This window comes from Phodopus roborovskii, unplaced genomic scaffold (genome assembly GCF_943737965.1).
Source record: "Phodopus roborovskii unplaced genomic scaffold, PHOROB, whole genome shotgun sequence".
Taxonomy (NCBI): domain Eukaryota; kingdom Metazoa; phylum Chordata; class Mammalia; order Rodentia; family Cricetidae; genus Phodopus; species Phodopus roborovskii.
In genome coordinates this window covers 67886-86725 of record NW_026126565.1, presented here as the reverse complement: position 1 = coordinate 86725, position 18840 = coordinate 67886, and the positions used below count along the sequence as shown (strand labels likewise).

General features: G+C 37.8%; 1 pseudogene; it reads right to left on the bottom strand.

Annotated features, from left to right (window-relative positions):
- Positions 1–569: 569 nt before the first annotated feature.
- Positions 570–17972, bottom strand: LOC127235095 (mitochondrial import inner membrane translocase subunit Tim23-like; annotated as a pseudogene).
- Positions 17973–18840: the final 868 nt, after the last annotated feature.

The following is an 18840-nucleotide window of genomic DNA, read 5'->3' as shown; positions in this document are numbered from 1 at the left end:
CCCTCAGTGTAGACACATGGGGGAGGGCCGAGCCTCTGCTCCAAATGATATGACACAGCAACAGACACAGTACGTAAGTTAAATCTAGTGGACCAGGTAAGACACTGTTTCTAGGGGTCAGGAATACCGGAAGTTTCTCTATAGCTAGTATTGCCCCCAGGGTCAAGGCTCTGTGCTTCTTGTATGTTTACCAAAATGACTATAGTGCACTCTAAGTCAGTAGATGTAGATGCTATAGGAGAGTCAGAAGCTACAATCATTTCATCAGTTCTTTTTTTTTTTTTTTTTTCTCCTTTTTTTCTGGGATAATGACTTTGGTTCTATTTTCACCCTTTATTCGGAATACAGGACAACATTAGTTTTGATAAACATGGTGATAAAAGCGTTGAAAATAAGTATGGCCTGAATTTGGAGAGTAATGGCTTTCCAGTTTGGGGCTAGGAGAAAAACCAGGTGCAAGACCATCTCCGAAGGAGAAGAGAACACATATTTAGTGAGTCACTGAAGGGTCTGGCTTCCACTCACTAACGGTAAGCAGTGCAGTCCAGGCTAACCATTCATGATCTTCATCACAGCAAATCAGAGTCAGCAACTCTAGACTGACTTATTAATCGGTCTGGATAACTATGAAATGTCCCCCATTCCTGAGGTGCTAAAGTCTTCAGAGTGACTTGTTGGAGCAGGGAACCTTTCATTTGCTCCCAGTTGTTATACAGTGCACAGAGACTGGTGAGTGTCAGTCCTGCCAGGCCACCGTGTGCTATTCCTCGAAGACCACCTGACATTTATACAACATTCCCGTCATGGCTCCAGCTGCTACAGTGTTGAGGTCATCTTCTGCACCCCGTGTTTTCTCAATGATAACACAAAATGAACTATAGAGCAAAGCCAGGGAACCCAGAGTATTAGTCCAAAGTGCCCCTTGCCTAGTCACCATATTCAAAATCTGTACATTTCTTGGTTTGGATCAGGCCACGCTCTGTGTTTCCTTCAATCCTAGCCGAAGACCATTCATGGCCCCAAATGCAGCCCCTGACATGCAACATCCTCCAATGGTAAAGAAAGCTCTGCCTCGGTTTTTGTTAGCTCCAGTTGGCAAAATGAACTCATCAGTATCCCGAACAAGATAGTGTGGATCCACATTTAAATATGGAGACAGGAGATTCATACAGGTCAGCAGAACGCCGGCCAAATCAGTGTGCCAGTAACCCGCTCCTCCTGCTCTGAAGAAGCCCGCTAACCAGCCAGTGGTTTTGTTGCTGCTTCTAAGGCCACCCTAGCAGAGTGCAGCTAGCTGCCCACCTCCACCTCAGGCCTGGGTCGAATGCTGGTCCCCATGGCGACAGCGGGAAGACCTGCGATCCTACAGTCACCTTCACCATTTCATTAGTTCTTATGTCACCCAAAGTTGAAACGTACTCCTAACTTCACCAACATATCCAATCATTCTATAACTAATCATATGCTGTAGGCCTTATTCTCAATTCAGTTTTCTTTGATGAGTGTTCTAACGCATACACTTAACATCTATCTCTAAAACATTCATGTTGTCTCTATCATCCTATACATTTTAGGATTATTCAAACAACTATCTGAGAATTTGACAACGAACCACATAGGTGTCTGAGGGAAGGCATTGTAGTAATAAAGTAAAATACTTACATTAATACCTGATGATCTGATCACGACAAGAATATCTCAAGCAATAGTGATATAAGAGCTTCCCATGAGCCAGGCACCTCACATATCATCTGAGATACAAATGAAAGTGCAAGTGTTTAAAACATTACATACTATATTCAGTTTTCAGACACTTGTTATGCTTGGTAAAGCAGGTTAAATATAGTCCTTGGGTTAAACCAGGATGTTTTAATAGAATACAAAAATTAATTAGCAAATGGGCATTCAAAATTGTATAACCAGTCACACTTTTACTTTGAGAGCTGTATATAGACTTGTCTTCCTAGTGATTGGTTGTCCCAGAGTGATACATTGGTGACATGTCCAATGTTGTAGGTTAGTTTCATAGCAGAGCAGTGGTATGGGAACTCTGCAGACCAAAACATCTCACTGGTGTTCTACCTTTTTCCATTACCAAGATCCTTTGAGGACACCAAAGAAAACAAATCTGTGCCTGAGATTTAGCAAGACAAATTCTTTGTCATTTCTGCACTAAGGTCTAATAGGGGAGAAATGAAAGCCAAAATTTAGAAAAGTCCCCTATAAAATACAACCTTACAAAGAGATAGATTTTTCAAGACATTTTGTCAACTCTGTATGTAATGGTAGCACTGCAACCAGTTATGGACATTTGATTTTGTCTGAGTTAAATTTTTATTCCCATGGGAGAAGCAGCATTTTCTGATTCACCTGCCAATAACTTGTTCTATTTTGCAATTAAACCTGACAATAGGAAGTCAAGTTAGGAAGGATTTATTTGCATTCTTAGTCTGCAAGATCCCTCACAGAAATGTCCAAAGATTTGTTTCCAGGGTAATAATAAATCCCTAAAAGTCTGCATTCAACATTAACTATCACAGAGACTGGAGAGATTGCTCAGTGGTTAAGAACACTTCCTTCTCCATCATGAGAACTAGAGTTCTAATGTTGTTCTCACGTTGGGCAGTTCACAACAGCTTGAAGCTCCAACTTCAGGGAATGTTATATCCTCTTCTAGCTTTCATAGTCACCTCCCCCACACACATACAAATACATACATGTGTACATGTAGTTTTGGGGACATGTACAACGACATAGGCACACAATATACAGAATAGAATAATGGCTTTTGTTTGTCTGTAGCTGGCAAGGACATTATTTTTAGTACTTTTTTATTTATTTTTGAGATTAATACATCATTTCTCCTTTCCTTTTCCTTCCTCCAAACACTCTCATATGCTACTTCTTGTTCCTTCAAATTCATGGCCTCCTTTAAAAAATATTATCATGTATATATGCATCTACATATTTGTTCCTTAATGTAGCTTGCTCAGTCTGAATAGGGTTACTCCTATACATGTTTTACAGGAGATGAGGGGTGAGAAAGACTTCAGGGACCAGAGGATCTGGGAATTCACTGTGATGCTGTGTCTCCTAGGAATGTCATAAATTATACACATAAAGTTTCACTAGCATGATTGCCCAAACATGAGCTGAATAAGCACAGTAATAAACATTCCAAACCAGACACAGAAAAGCCCCTCTTGAGGTCTCTTACCCCAGCCTCACACAAAGGACTATGAGCAACTAAGGAATGCCAAGAGTAGAAAAAACATCTTCTCTAAGGAAAAACACACCAACTGGTTATTCAGTAAAATATCTGTTAAAAAGATTTAACTATGGCCTTGGAAGATGGCTCAGTGGTTGAGAGAATTTGTTGCACTTGCAGAGGATAGCAGCAATTTCTAGGCTATGCAAACCAATCTATCAAGGTTCACCTACTTAGACTATTCGTAGCAGGGTCAGGTAGCCTCTAGTTTAATGGGCATTGTTTAATTGACTCTTTTAATCTTTGCTTTTTCTGACCTTTGGGGTAAAACTCCTTCCTAGAATTCAAACAATGAGCCCCATTTTTTTCTTCTGATACTCTTACTATTGGAAAGATTAGTCCATATTTTCTTTTTGTTTGTGAGAGAGGGTGTAACATGTTGCCCTATCTGGCCTCAAATTTGTGATCCTCCTGTCTCTGTTTCTTTGTGCATAGGGCTTCATGTGTTTCCCAACACAATGGGTTTGTCTACTTTTTAAAAACTGATTATAGGATACAAGGTGGATTCTAAGAGATTCATATAAGGTCTCTCACAGAAGGGGAAAGGGACAAGTTCTCCAGAGCACATGGGGAGTAGGGGGTGGGCAGTGAGTGGAGAGGGAACTAGGAGAAAGAGATGGGGAGGAGAGGAAAGCACATGGGACTAGGAAGATTGAGTCAGGGGAGGAATAGAAGACAGACGAGAGAGGAGAGAGAGAGAGAGAGAGAGAGAGAGAGAGAGAGAGAACATAAAAGAGGTAAAAGAGGGGGCCATTATAGGATTGAAGAGAAAACTGAACCTAAAGAAATGTCCAGAGACCTACAAGACTGACCCCAACTAACAATTTGAGCAACAGTGGAAAGGCTACCATAAATGCCCTTCCCTGATAATGAGATCACCGACGACTAACTTATCCACCATCATGGAGCCCTCATCTTGTACTTGTTGGAAACAGAAGCAAATACCCACAAGTAAACACTGAGCCAAACTAGAATCCATATGCAGAGAGGGAGGACAAGACCACACTGCAGAACACATAGAGACAGCTGACCTGAACAAGGAGGAGCTAATGGGCCTCAGACTAATAGCAGGGAATTCAGCATGGGACTGACTCAAACACCCTGAACATGGATCTCAGTTAGAAGGCCTGGACAGTCTAAGAGACCTTGGACAGTTGAACCAGGATGCACATTCCTGATGCACAAAAAGACCTTGCAGGCATATTCCCCATGAAGGGATACTCCCTTAATCTAGAGACAGGAGAGAAGTCCTAGTCCCTACTTCAAATGGCTTGACATATTTAGATGACCTCTCCTAGATGGCATCACCCTACATGAGGAGTGGGAGGGAATGGAAAGGGAGGATGGTCAGGGTGCATGTGAGTGTGGGGAGAGGGAAATAGGGAGGGGAAGAGGGAGAGGGAACTGGGATCAATATATGAAATGCAAATATTTTTTTAAAAAACTGATTATTACTTATTAGCAACTAATTTGCTGTTTTCCAGGGGTACAAAATTGTAATAGTATATCATATAGCTTAATGATATAGAACTTTGTTTTATTTTTCAGCACTCTGGAAGTAAAAAAGTTCAAAGCCAAGGTGATTGTAGGGTCATTCTGTGACAAAGGCACATTGCTATGCATTTTTTTGGGGGGATGTATAGCCATCACAACACATCTGTGTTGAGGGCCATGTAACAGTCTGCTTATAACCAACTATTCCTCCTTTTATTAACATAGATGAACTATGGAAATAAAGGACCACCCTATTACAGAATTAATTAAACATATCTGCAATGATCACCTTTTCTAAATAATATTCTGAGCTTACAGGAGTAATTTGAATGAGCACATATGCCATTCAGCCTTGTATATTGTTTAGATTCTGTTTCTAGGCCTCCAGACCTATCAAATTAAAACCAATATCTACATTCTCTATCACATCTTTACTTGAGTTTTACTGGGAATCTCAAATTTAACATGAGGCAGGCTTTTTCTTGGCAATTTAGTGTCTTTGCCATGTCTTTGCCTGTACCTGCAGAAGCTACTTCCTTGCAATTATGCAGTCAAGTCTCTGGAAAGTTCTCCTTTATGTATTATTTTGATTTTCTGTCCCACATTGGGTGATTCAAAGTGTACACAGTGTGCAAAGCTTATTACCTCCTTCCTGTCTCGAGTATTTGCACATAACACTCTTGCTTGTTTATTATTAAGTATTTCCATATTGCATGGTAGTGGCATTAGGACAAAGTGTGATGATTTCTTTCTCTACTTAGAATGTTCCATCAGTACCACTTCTTCTTCATAGGAAAAATTCAAGTTTCTTTCAACATTGCAGGATAGATGCTACCCATGCAATTCTCTGCCTCCATCCCCCAGATGCAATCAGTCTTCTTCTTTTCATTATACTCCATGCTCCTTTCTCATTTGGTCTTTCTTCATTTGCCATCCTGTTTCTCCATCATCTCTCTCATTATTGTCTCTACCACTTACAACAAACCTTTTATTTTACATTTATTCTTATTTACATCTATTTTACATCTTTATTTACATTTTTTCTTCTCAGTGAACATTTCCATGAGTATCCATCATCATAGTGCACTGTTGCAAACCCTATTTCACTTCTGTTACATTCACCAGTATTGTACACAAGAACTTATAACAACCAGTACACTTCTTATTGTAATTTCTGGATTTACTTTCCAAAGCACAACTATGGAGAGGGCATGATATTCTAGACTCACTTGGTGCCGTACTCCCGCTTTGAATAGCTTGCTACACCGACAGTCACTACCATCAGCATATGAGGTATGTCTGGAAGCATGGGATCAGTGGATCCTGGTTAAAATCACATGCTACAATCTAAGGCTATGGTGTGACTAATGAGACACAATAATGCAAAGCTACATTGTGAAGATTCTCCTCTCTCATATGTGACTTTTCTGTGAGTCTCTCAGCAAAAATGAAAAGGAGACCTTGCACATTTTGCCAAATTAGAATCTCCTGTGCCCTTGTCATGCTACAAATAAGTCAATCTGCATTCTCTGTGCTTTAGTAGATCTCATTAGTATCACTAAGGATTTGGTGTTTCTTGATCATGGACAATGACTTTCTCCATAGAGTGTTTAAGTCATCGGTCATTTTGTGTGTGAGTGTGTGTGTGTGTGTGTGTGTGTGTGTGTGTGTGTACATGAATTTACAGATAGGTTTAGATTACTCTTAGATCTGAAAACAGAAAGAAGAGCAAAAAAAAAAAAAAAAAAAGTGCAGGAAAGCTACCTGCCACTCTCCTTCCATTATCCTGAAGACAATAAAAATGCATCAGATCGCATGTGGAACTCCTCGACCACCTTCCTCTAACCCCCCTACAGAGACAACATTTAAGAATTATTGTCTTTAGTAAAAGAGAAAAGATTTATAGGATCTGAACCATCCCTGTGGAGTGGAGGCGGGAATGGGATGGGAGGGTGGTCAGGGGGCATGGGATGGGGGGAGGAAGGGAAGAAAGGAGAACTAGGATCAATATGTAAAATCAGAAAAAAATAAATAAATAGAATTATTGCTTTTCTTCTGTCTTTAGTTGCTTCAAATATTAGGATTTATCTCTCTGATATAGAAAATATTTTTCTATAGAAACTGCTGTGTTTGGGAAAGGGGAAAATTTTTCCTACACTGTTATATTAATGGTGTTTATGGGCCTCATCTCTGGTAATCAAATAGCTCTAGAGATATCTACTTAGAGAGTTCAGTTCAACAAGGCAGAAATTTTGTTTTACAGTAAACCAAGTTATTTCATGCACGATATAGATCTTGCTTTCAAATGTTAACTAATTTCTCCATTCTGAGTACTGATCATAATGAATTCATTTTTATTTCCTATTCAAAGCAATATAGCATTGGCTAAATCACCCCCACAGAGCCACACTAAAAGGGTTTTGAGCCTCTTATAATTTCTTATATTATGAAATTCTTGTTAATTATAGTAGATTATAAAATTCTAATTCAAGTCTGGGTATAGAAATTTCTTTTTAAACTTGTCCATCTTTTCCAACCCAAAACACAAGTGCATTAAAATTGCTTTGGGGGAAATATGCAAAATATATTCCATGGGAGATATATGCAATGTCTTCTAATATCATATATAAAAACAGGTTTTCTTATGAAACCTGGTTTGAAATATTAATCACAGGTAAGGAGACTTTTTTTTTTGAAGATCTATTTCCAAAAATATGTAAAGTAACTTTTGACATGACAGTAAAGAAAGAACAAAAATTATTTCTCTGTGATCTATTATTTTTCTGTCTCCAGGAGATGAGTTAGAATTCTCTCTGAACTCTTTGGAGACAGGCTATCTTCTGCCCCATTAGGTGACTCTCAAAACAATGCAGACTCTGATTGCTCAATATTACAGATACTAAACTTGAAGCAAATTTGTTTATATTTTGAGCAAAATGATAACTGTCATTTATATGAATTAATCACTCTAACAGTTGCTTTCTACTATATGTTATATATAGTAGCCAAGGCACTTAGGCTACATAGTTGGTAATAAAATACCCAAAGTAAAAGATTATAAGACACTCCAAGTTTGAGAAAGGTTTTGCATGCCAAAGAAACAGAAAAGGAAAACTAAGACAGTCCTTTAAGAAAATATGGCATTGGATCGTTGGATTTCATATAATTGGTAAGATGGGGATAATGTTCTAGAAGGTAACCTCATCTTCTGATCTTAAAATAACAGAATCTTGGAATAGCAGAATTTAGGACCCATAGGGGGACTACATGTAGGCATGTCCTTGGCCATAATAATATAAAGGGGTTTCGAAAATGACTGAAAAGCACACCTCTCAGGCCAGCAGCTGAGCAGGCACAAAGTTAAGAAACATCACTACTATGTGTTGGAGATCAAATACTCAGATGGGAGGAGACTACTTGGAACTGAGAACAGAAGACAAGGAAAGACCTTGGTTGGAGGGCTAAGAATTTCCAAGTTGTAGGTGCTGAGTTAACCACAGAAAAACTTATTCAAGAGTTTGTATTCTTACCATTATCTGGACATTACTCAGGTCTGTCAGCCTACCTTCATCCCCTATTTATGAATGTAGGCTACATGTGCCATTTTCTACATTCAGACCATCAGGTTATCATGAAATTAATACATCAGAATTTCTTTTCTACAGCATGCAGTTAGTTCTACACACATGGTAACAATGTTGTGGTTGTGTGTATTGGTTCCATGCCTGGGTGATGATGCACCCCTCTAATTCCAACCCTTGGTGAGTCTATGACAGTCTTGTTTGCATAGTGAACTACAGGACAACCTGGCTTTTGTAAAGTTATGGTGTCTCAATAAATAAACAAATAAAAACTTTTCATATCCTGTGTGTTGTTGTTGTTTTTTTTTTTTTTTTTTTTTTTCTGGCAGGTTGCACTCATACAGAAGAGTCATAAAAAAGGCCCATCATAAAATGATGGATTTCCTAATAAGAACTCTGGATTTTTGATTTAAAAAATGTACAAGGACAACATTGTTAGAAAAAAGTAAATATGCTTTAATTAATCAAACAAAAATTTAAGCCAGGTGTAGTGGTGCATGCCTTTCATCCCATCACTTGGTAGGCAGAGGCAGGCAGACCTCTGTAAATTCTGGGCCAGTCTGGTTTACAAAAGCAAGTTCTATACAGCCAGGTCTGTTACACAGACAAACCCTGTCTTGAAAATTTTCAAATAAAATAAATTTAAACTGTTTGGTAAACTTGAATGTTCCAGCCTACTCTGTAATTCAGGAAAATGGCTTCAATCAGGTCATCTGCATTCTAGATTCTGATTTAGATGCATTTCACGTCACTGGGTCAGCAACTGAGGATTCATGAATGGTCCTTTCCCAGTGTCTGCCTGCAGGGTTGATGTTTAATAGTCTGTATTTGAAAAGATTTAACTCTGAAAACTATTTTTCATACAGGGTTTCACTTGGTCTTAGTGGTATCTCTATTATCTCATCCACTGGGCATGTGGGTTAATAATGACTCTGGGAATGAGTCACAGTTAAATTCCACAGTAGCCATAGTGAAGATTACTATGGAACTATTTTTACAAGGTGGACATTTTCATATGTATTTTTCTTTGTTCATCTTCATGTGTGTCTATACATGTTTGTCTATGTGTTGGCACATATGAGGGGTTAAGTGTGTATGTGGGTGTGCACACAAATGTGAAAGCAGGAAGCTGATTCCAGAAGTTGCATTAGATCATTTCTCCTCCTTACAGACTGAGGTAGGTATCATATTCAAATTCAGAACTATTTGACCTGGCCAGTCACAATAACAAGCTTGCTCCATAGATGTCCTCTCATCCTTCTAATTTAAAAAAGCAGTCAGGCCACTACAGTATTTGGAGCCTGGGGATGGGAACTCAGATCTTCCCTCTTCTGTACCAAGCACTTTGACTACTGGGCCATCTCCCCAGCCCATATACTTGACATTAATCACAGAGAGTAATTTGAACACAAAGTACTAAATGAGTTGTGACTCTGAACTTGAGAAAACATCAGAGAAGTCTGAGTAAGGCATTAACCACCTTAGATTCCCTGAACTCTTGAACCTAACTGAGAGGCTCATTTAGAATTCCAACTAGCTGACCTCCCACAGATGTTTCTCATTGATCCCCTGATTCTGCCACCAAGGATCACATTTTTCTTTCCTTACTCCCTGTGAAGTATAGCACATTGTTTATTGAACTGATATTCATATCAGCATCACAGGGCCTAATGTGTAGTGTGCAGCCCTATGTTTCTCACTGTATGGGAAATGGGCATGTTTTTCAATTAAAATATGAGGTACAAATTGAATTACACTAAATTATACCTTATTTGGAAATGATGAAAAGAGCATATGATATTGGAAACAAATATATAAAACAAACTATAACTTTGTTTGAGGAATGATTAATCCTCTCCTTAGGTTTCTCCTATCAGTTTATTATTTACTCAGTTGAACATATTTAAAGAACTTAATGTTTATAATTTAGAACCAATATTAAAGTGGCTGTGTACTTCTCTGTCCAGTCAAAATTATTCTTAGTGTTATACAGTCTTAGAATAATATGTACTGTAGAAATTCTAAAAAAAAATCTTTTTGCATTCCATGACAATGATGGGAGTCCCAGTTAAGCATCAGTGAAGCTACCGAGAAAGATGAATGGCCAAGTGACATTCAAATGTGTTATGCTGAATGGAGGCATAAATTTGTGAACCTTTAAGGTGTTGAAGAAAGAATAGCATGGAGATTTCATCCCTGAATTTGGAGAACATCAATAAATGTAAGTAATCCTGTATTGAAATTGTCTTCACTGACCTCCTTAACTTGCAATAGCCTACAATATTTTTAACATACAATGATGACATGGAAATTCAGAGCCTGCACTACTGAGTACTGAACAGTGTTTCCAAGTAATTTTCTTCACTTGTCATTGTTTTATAATGTAATTGTTTAACTCTTGATGCCACAGTGCTTTGGTTTCCCCACTACTTGCTCAAGTAGAAGAAGGTGATGGTGGAATTAATGTAAGATCTTTATGGTACATAGCTAGTTCTTTGCACTCATAAAACATTATAAAAAAACCCTACAGACTAAAATTATACATAAACTGCCCACTGGTCAAAATGTAATAATCTCTTTGATGTGATCATAGAGTCTTTCTCTGTACTGGATGAGCGAGCCCTAGGGCGAGGCTGGAAAGGTCTGACATTTGGTCACAGTCTTAAGTAGATTTTATTGTCTATTTTAGAAAACATAAAATCTACCCTTTACAAGAGTACAACCTGCAAGTGTTAACTTATATATTCACATATTTTTTCATTGATAGAACTGTCACTATAATTCAATTTTACACAGTAATATGTCACACCATTTTCACCCAGTTCCTCTACCCAGGATATGTCATCTATTTCTTCTTCCCAGGGAGATCCTTGCATCCCCCTTAGTGTCCTTCTTGTTGCCTAGCTACTCAGGGGCTGAGGATTGTATCCTAATTATCCTTTTTTGTTACATCTAATATCCACTTATGAGTGTAAGCACGTACTATGTTTATCTATCTTGGTCTGTGTTACCTCATTCAGGATGATTTTTTTTTTCTACTTTGATCTATTTGCCTGCAAATTTTATGATGTCATTGTTCTTTTTTTTCACTGAGTAACACTTCATTGTGTAGATGTATCACATTGTCCTTATTCAGTCTCCAGTTGAGGAGCACTATACTGATTTCCAAATTGGCTGTACACGTTTGCACTTTCATTAGCAAAGGAGGAATGTTCCCCTTACTTCATATCCTCTCCAACATAGGCTGTCTTTAGGATTTTTGATCTTGGCCATTATGACAGGTATAATATGGATCACAGAGGCAATTTTATTTTGCATTTCCCTGATAGCTAAGATGTTGAACATTTTTAAAAGTGCATCTCAGATACTTGAGATTCTTCTGCTGAAAATTCTCTGTTCAAGTCTTTAACCCAATTTAGTGGCATTATTTGGTATTTTGATGTCTAGTTTCTTGAATTATTTATATATTTTGAATGTTAGCCCTCTGTTAGATGCCGGGTCAGCAAAGACTATTCCCATTCTGTAGGCGCCATTTTATCTTATTGACAATGTACTTTCCCTTTCAGTTTCATGTTGTCCCATTTGTTAATTTTTTTGTGCTACTGGTGTTATATTCAGGAGCAGTCTCCAGTGCCAATTTGTTCAAGGCTGCTTCTCAGTTTCTCTTCTATTAACGTCAGTGTGCAGGGCAATAGATATGGATCTATTTGTATTTTTATACATGCTACCATCCAGTAATGCCAGCACCATTTGTTGAAAATGCTTTCTATTTTCCATTGTACATTTTTGATTTCTTGTCAAAAGTCAGCTGTTCATAAATGTGTGGGCTTATGTCAGGACCTTTTCTTTGATTCAATTTATCCATGTGTCTGTTTTATATAGGTACCTAACTTTTTTTTATTACTTTACCTCCATAATAGAGCTTGATGTCCGGGATGGTGGTACCTCCAGAATTTCCTTTATTGTACAGGGTTGTTTTAGCTATCCTGATTTTTTTTTTATGTGAAGTTAAGTATTGTTCTTTCAAGGTCTGTGAAAAATTATATTGAGATTTTGATGGCTATTATATTGAATCTGTTTATTGTCATTTTTATTATGCTAATGCAACTGATCCATGAGCATAGGAGATGTTCCAACTTTTTTTTATCTCTTCCCTGGCTTATTTCTTCAAAGTCTCAAAATTCTTGTCATATAGGTCTTTCACTTCTTTTGTTAGAGTTAACCCAAAATATTTTATACTATTTGTGTCTATTGTAAAGGATTTTGTTTCTTTGATTTTTTTTTTAGTTAATCTTGTATCATACCACATTACTGAAGGTGTTTACTAGCTGTATGAAGTTCCTGGTAGAATTTCTCATGTCACTTATGGATACTGTCATATCATAGGCAAATAGTGAAAGTTTGACTTCTTCCTTTACAATTTGTATGACCTGGATCTCCTTTTGCTGCCTTATTGCTCTAGCTAAAATCTTGAGTACTATGTTGAATAGACATGGAAAGAGTAGAAAGCCTTGTTTGTCCTTAATTTGAATGAATTTGCTTTGAGTTTTTCTCCTTTCAATTTGATGTTGGCTGTTGACTTACTGTATATTGCCTTTATTATGTTTAGGTATGTTCCTTTTATCCCTCTTCTCTGCTGAACCTTTATCATTAAGAGGTCTTTGATTTTTGTCAAAGATTTTTTTTTTCAGCATCTGATAGGATGATCGTGTGTGTGTGTGTTTTTTCTCTTTCAGTTTGTTTATATGATGGATTACATTGACAGATTTTTATGGCTAGCCCATCCCTGTGTCTTTGGGATGAAACTTACTTGATCATGGCAGATGATTTTTCTGATGTGTTCTTGGATTCTATTTTCCAGCATTTTACTGAGTATTTTTATATCAATGTTCATAAGGGAGGTTGGTCTGCAGTTCTTTTTCTTTGTTGTGTCATTATTTGGCTTGGGTACCAGAGTAACAGCACCCTCATAAAAAAGAGTTTGGTAACATTCCTTCTGGTCCTTGTATGCAGAACTATTTGAGGAGTATTGCTATTAGTGTTTCTTTAAAATTCTGTAAGAATTCTATGTTGAAACCATCTGACCCTGCACTTTGATTTGTTTGGAGACTTTTTTAATGACGATGTCCATTACATTAAAGGCTATAGGCCTGTTTAGTTTGGTTTAGCTAGTTGTATTTCATTTTGATATGTGGTATATATCAAGAAAGTTGTCAATTTCTTTAATTTCCAGTTTAGTTGAGTACAGGTTTTTGAAGTGTGACCTAATGATTATCTGTATTTCTTCAGAGGCTATTGTTATGAACCCCCTTTCATTTCTAATTTTATTAATTTGGATATTCTTTCTCCCTTTTAGTCAGTGTGGATAAGCATTTGTCTATTTTGTTGATTTTCGCAAAGAACCAACTCTTTGTTCCATTGATTCTTTGTATTGTTCTCTTTGTTTGATTTTATTTATTTCAGTCCTGAGTTTGATAATTCCTACCATCTACTTTCCCTGGGAGAGTTGGCTTCTTTTAGTTCTAGCTTACAGGTGTTCCTTTAAGTCACTCGTGTGATATTTCTCCAAATTCTTTATGTAGTGAATTAGTACTATGCAGGTTACTCTTATCACTGGTTTCATTGTATCCCATTAGTTTAAATATGTGGTGGATTAATTTTCATTGAATTCTAGGAAGTCTTTAGTTTCTGTCTTTATTTCTTCCTTGAACCAATGGTGATTCAGTTGAGCATTGTTAAATTTCCATCAGTTGGTGGGCTTTCTACAATTAGTGTTGTTGTTGAATTCTATCTTTAAGCCAGGGTGATCCATTAAGATGCAAGCAGCTGTTCCATTTTTTTTTTTTTTTAATCTGTTGAGGTTTGCTTTGTTACTGAGTATGTAGTCAATTTTAGAGAAGGTTCCACTGGGTGCTTAGAAGATTATATATTCTTTTATGTTTGGACCAAATATTTTATAGATGCCTGTTAAGCTCTTTTGAGTCATAACATCTGCTACTTACTTTATTTTTCCGTTAATTTTCTGTCTGGTAGACCTGTCCAGAAATAGAGTGGGGTGTTGAAGTTTCCCACTATTAGTCAAGCTTGATATGTGATTTAAGCTTCAGTAATGTTCTGTTTACAAACAAGGGTGCCCTTGAATTTCTGGCATGAATGTTCAGAATTAAGAGTTCATCTTAAAGGATTTTTCTTTTTATGAATATGAAATGTCTTTCTCCATCCCTTTTGATTAATTTTAGTTTGGAATCAATGTTGTTAGATATTAGGATAGTTACACCCATTTGATTCTTAGGTCTATTAGATTGGAAAAATCTTTTCCCAACCCTTTATTTTGAGTAATGTCTGTCTTTGAAGTTGAAGTATATTTCTTGTATGCAGCAGAAGGATAGATCTTGTTTTCATATCTATCCTGTTAGCATGTGTCCTCGGTGAATTGAATCCATTGATATTAAGAGATATTGTCGACCAGTAATTGTTAATTCCTGTTAGTTTTTTATGTTGGTGGCAGTGATAGTAAAGAGTATGTTTCCATTCTTTGGGTTTTGCTGTTATGAGATGATCTATTGCTTCTGTTTTTATGGATGTAACTGAGTTCCTTCAGTTAGGGTTAGTGTTTTCCTTCTATTACTTTCTGTAGTGCTGAATTTGTAGATAGGTGGTGTTTAACTCTGGTTTTGTTGTGAAAGACCTTATTTTCTCCATTTATGTTGATTGAAATTTTTTTCTGGTGTAGTTGTATGGGCTGGCATTCATGATCCCTTACAGTCTGCAAAATGGCTGTCCGGGGACTTCTGGCTTTTAGAGGCTCCATTGAGAAGTCAGATGTAAGTCTGATAGACCCGCCTTTAGTTACTTGCTCTGTCCCATATTCAGCTCTTAAAATAATATCTTTGCTGTGTATGCTTAGGGTTTTGTTTGTTATGTGGTGAGGGAACAATTTTATTTATTTATTTATTTATTTATTTATTTATTTATTTATTTATTTGGTCTGGCCTATTTGGTGTTCTATAACCTTCTTGTACTTTTATAGGCATGTCTTTCTTTAGGTTGGGGAACTTTTTTTCTATGATCTTGCTGAATACTTCCTGTTTCTTTGTGTCTTTGAGCTGGAGTTCCTATATCTCTACCTCTATTATATTTAAATTTGGCCTTTTTGTGGTGTCCCAGGTTATCTGGATGTTTTGTGTCAGGAATTTAGTGGATTTAACATTTTCTTTGACCAATGAATCTGTTTCCTCTATTGTATATTCAACACCTGGGATTCTCACTTCCATCTCTTGTACTCTGGCTTGCATCTGTAGTTTTAGTTCCTATTTACTTCCCCAGATTTTTCACTTATAGAATTAGTTTGTTTTCTTAATTGTTTCTATTTCAGTTTTCAAGTCTTGAACAGTTTCCTTCACCTGCTTGTTCACTCCACCCCCCCCTGCCCACCCTCACCCCCCTTCTTGGCTTTCTTTGCTTCCTTTAAGGGATTTATCATTTTTTTTTATTTTTTTGCCTTTTCCTCAACTTTTTAAAGGTGATTTTTCATTTCCTCTTTAAGAGTCTCTATCATCTTCAAAAAGTAATTTTAAGTTTGTTTTCTTGTGTTTCAGCTGCAATAGAATGTTCAGGTTTTGCCTTTGTTGTAGGACTAATGGGTTCTGGTGGTGCCATTTTGCTCTTTCAATTGTTGAATGTATTCTTATGGCATTTGCTCATCTTTTTTTTCTTATAACAGCTGTGGTTTGCACCAGTGTCTATTTAGTCTGTTTTTTTTTCCAACTAACTTGGTCTGTACCTGTGCTTTCACAACAACATTTCTCATCCTAAAATGAAATTTATTTTTTATGCTGATACCAATCCCAGTTCCCCCTCCCTCCCCTCTTCCCACTCCCCCACCTATGCCCCACAACATTCTCTATCCACTTCTCAAAGAGGGTGACTATAAGCCTTTTGACAGCTCAGATGGATGGACAGGGACTCTGGAACTCTGGAGCCAGAATACTGAGTGTTACAGCTCAGATGGAAAGGTATTCTGGCATTGGGGAGCCAAGGAATACCATAGGTCACAGTAAGCATAGCAGCTTTCATCTCTGTTTCAAGGAAAGGCTTCTCCAGTGTATCAGCTCTGCTCTGGCAGGAGAGGGCTTTCCTGGTGAAGTTGTTACAGTTTGGTTCCAGTACTGGAGATCGGAGTGTAACAACTTCACTTTGCCTGCTTTGCTCAGGGTTGTATCTTATGCTCTCTTTGTGCATGTGCTCCCTATAGTGGTCTGAGCTATAATGGGGTCCTATCCCTCATCTCCAGTCCATCTGCAACAGAATTCCATCTCACTGATCGCTCAGCACCCCATCCAGTGTGAGCCATCATGATGTCTAGAGTAAGGCCTCCCATCAGGGGTTAACGAATTCTGTCATCATAGTGAGGCAGGACCAAGGCCTTCCCTCCTGTATCTAGGCTAAGCAAGGTATTCCTCCATAGAGAATAGGCTCACATTGATGACTATTCAAATTGAAGACCCATTTCTTGTCATAAAACCTTCTTCTAGTAACTAATGGAAGAAGATGCAGAGATCCACAGCTAAGCATTGGGCCAAGCTCCCAGAGTCCAACTGAAGAGAGAGAGGATCAATAAAATGAGCAAAATGTCAAGGTAGTGATGATGAAACACACTTAAACAGCTGACCTGAATTAGTGGGAGCTCACTGACTCACTGACTTTGGACTGACAGATGGGGAACATGCATAGACAGACCCTAACTAGGCCCTCTGAATGTGGATAACAGTTGAGTGGCTTGGGGAAGTTTATGGGGCCACGGGTAGTGAGACCAGGATTTATCCCTAGTGCATGAACTGGTGTTTTGGAGCTTGTTTCCTATGGAGGGATGCCTTGTTTATCTTATCTTTAACATTATCACCTGGAAGAAGCATTCTGTTAACACATCTCTCCACCTGTCCATTGTGTAATCCTTTTCTCGGAGATTGAAACAATCCATCCTGCAGGGTTGCCTCTTAAAACAGCAGGTAAACAACTCATGAGAACCTTAGGAAGTCCCTGACACTGGCCAGATTCATTCAGGAATTCCCTCCCTCCCCCAAACAGCTTACACTGTTTCTATAAACAGTCTGCTACCTACACAATGAAGACTCTTGAGACACTCTCAGATGAGTCCTGCTGCAAAGAAGACTCTGAGACCAGGTCATCTACCTGGAAAATCAGAAGTCAGCTGAGCTGCTTGGAAGAGTTTTACACCACCTTGGCTTGGAAAAGACACTCTTCACCCGGTTGACTTGCCTTCAGGCAGTGCATTGCATTCTAGGTAGCCAGCTTTTATGAGCTGCAACTGGAGCCAGTGGGCTTTGGTGATACAGGTGTTCTTGATTCCTGTCTGCTCCTGGAAGTAGCCCATCACACACATTACTGTAAGCTAGCCTAATCATAATTCCACTGTTTCACCAAGTTGGACATTGGTCTTATCTATACTTTGGTCAGTTATTGCCTCCCTATATGGGGTGAATAGATGTGACAGGGGCATTTCCTAGAAAATTTTCTTTTTACACAACAGAGTCTCACACAGCAGAGATAATGCTTACCTCTTCCTGAAGGAGGAGAGCGGTGTCCACCATTCTGTAGAGAAGTTTCATTGTACAATATACGAGTAACAGGCACATCAACAGCTTTGATTTTTTTTCTTTAGACTCCAACCTCCATTAGTCTGCCTGCAAACACCATAAAACAAAATACCTGTTAATGTGTGTACCAAGTCCCAGTTTTGTGTCCCAAACCAGCGGCTGTTCATTTTCAGCATCAGCAACTACTCTATACACTTATTTCAAACATGGTATTTCTTGATCTGAATAGCTAAGATTTTATAGCACTGCTTGAGAATGTCATTTGCACTGTATGTTGCTTCTTGGAATTTCCTTTCTGACATCACCTGGTTTCCTCTGGTGGCTTCACACGAGCCTCTTCACCTCTAGTCAGTTTTCTGATCCCCCATTATTATCAGGCTAATCTTCTAATATTCTGTATTTGCTCTCTATTTCAATTCATTGATTGATTTTGATAGCTCATTTTCAAGCATTAGTCATGTGCCAGATTTTGATACATTATGGTTTAATGGGGCAATGATTGTAAAGCCATTTCTTGAGTATTTTTTAAGGCTTTTAACAAACATTTTCAACCATTCTGAAACTTCATGCTCTGGACATGTTCTCTCAGGACAGGGTAATGTTAATCTCTTTCTTGCATTATTTTTGAAATAATGGACACTACAATATTGCCCATTTACCCATCATCCAACTCTCATTATCCTGTTTTAAATTACCTCACTCTTGCAGCAATCAAAAGTTAATTTCCATTTATTGAAAATTCCTTTTAGTTTCTTTGAGGTACTTCTGCACTCTAAAAGTTTGAGGAATATTGACAACTAATCAGATATATTTTACTTGAATTATAATTTCTTGGGATCAAAGACTGTATGCTTGATGCTGTTTTCTTTCTGTGACCATT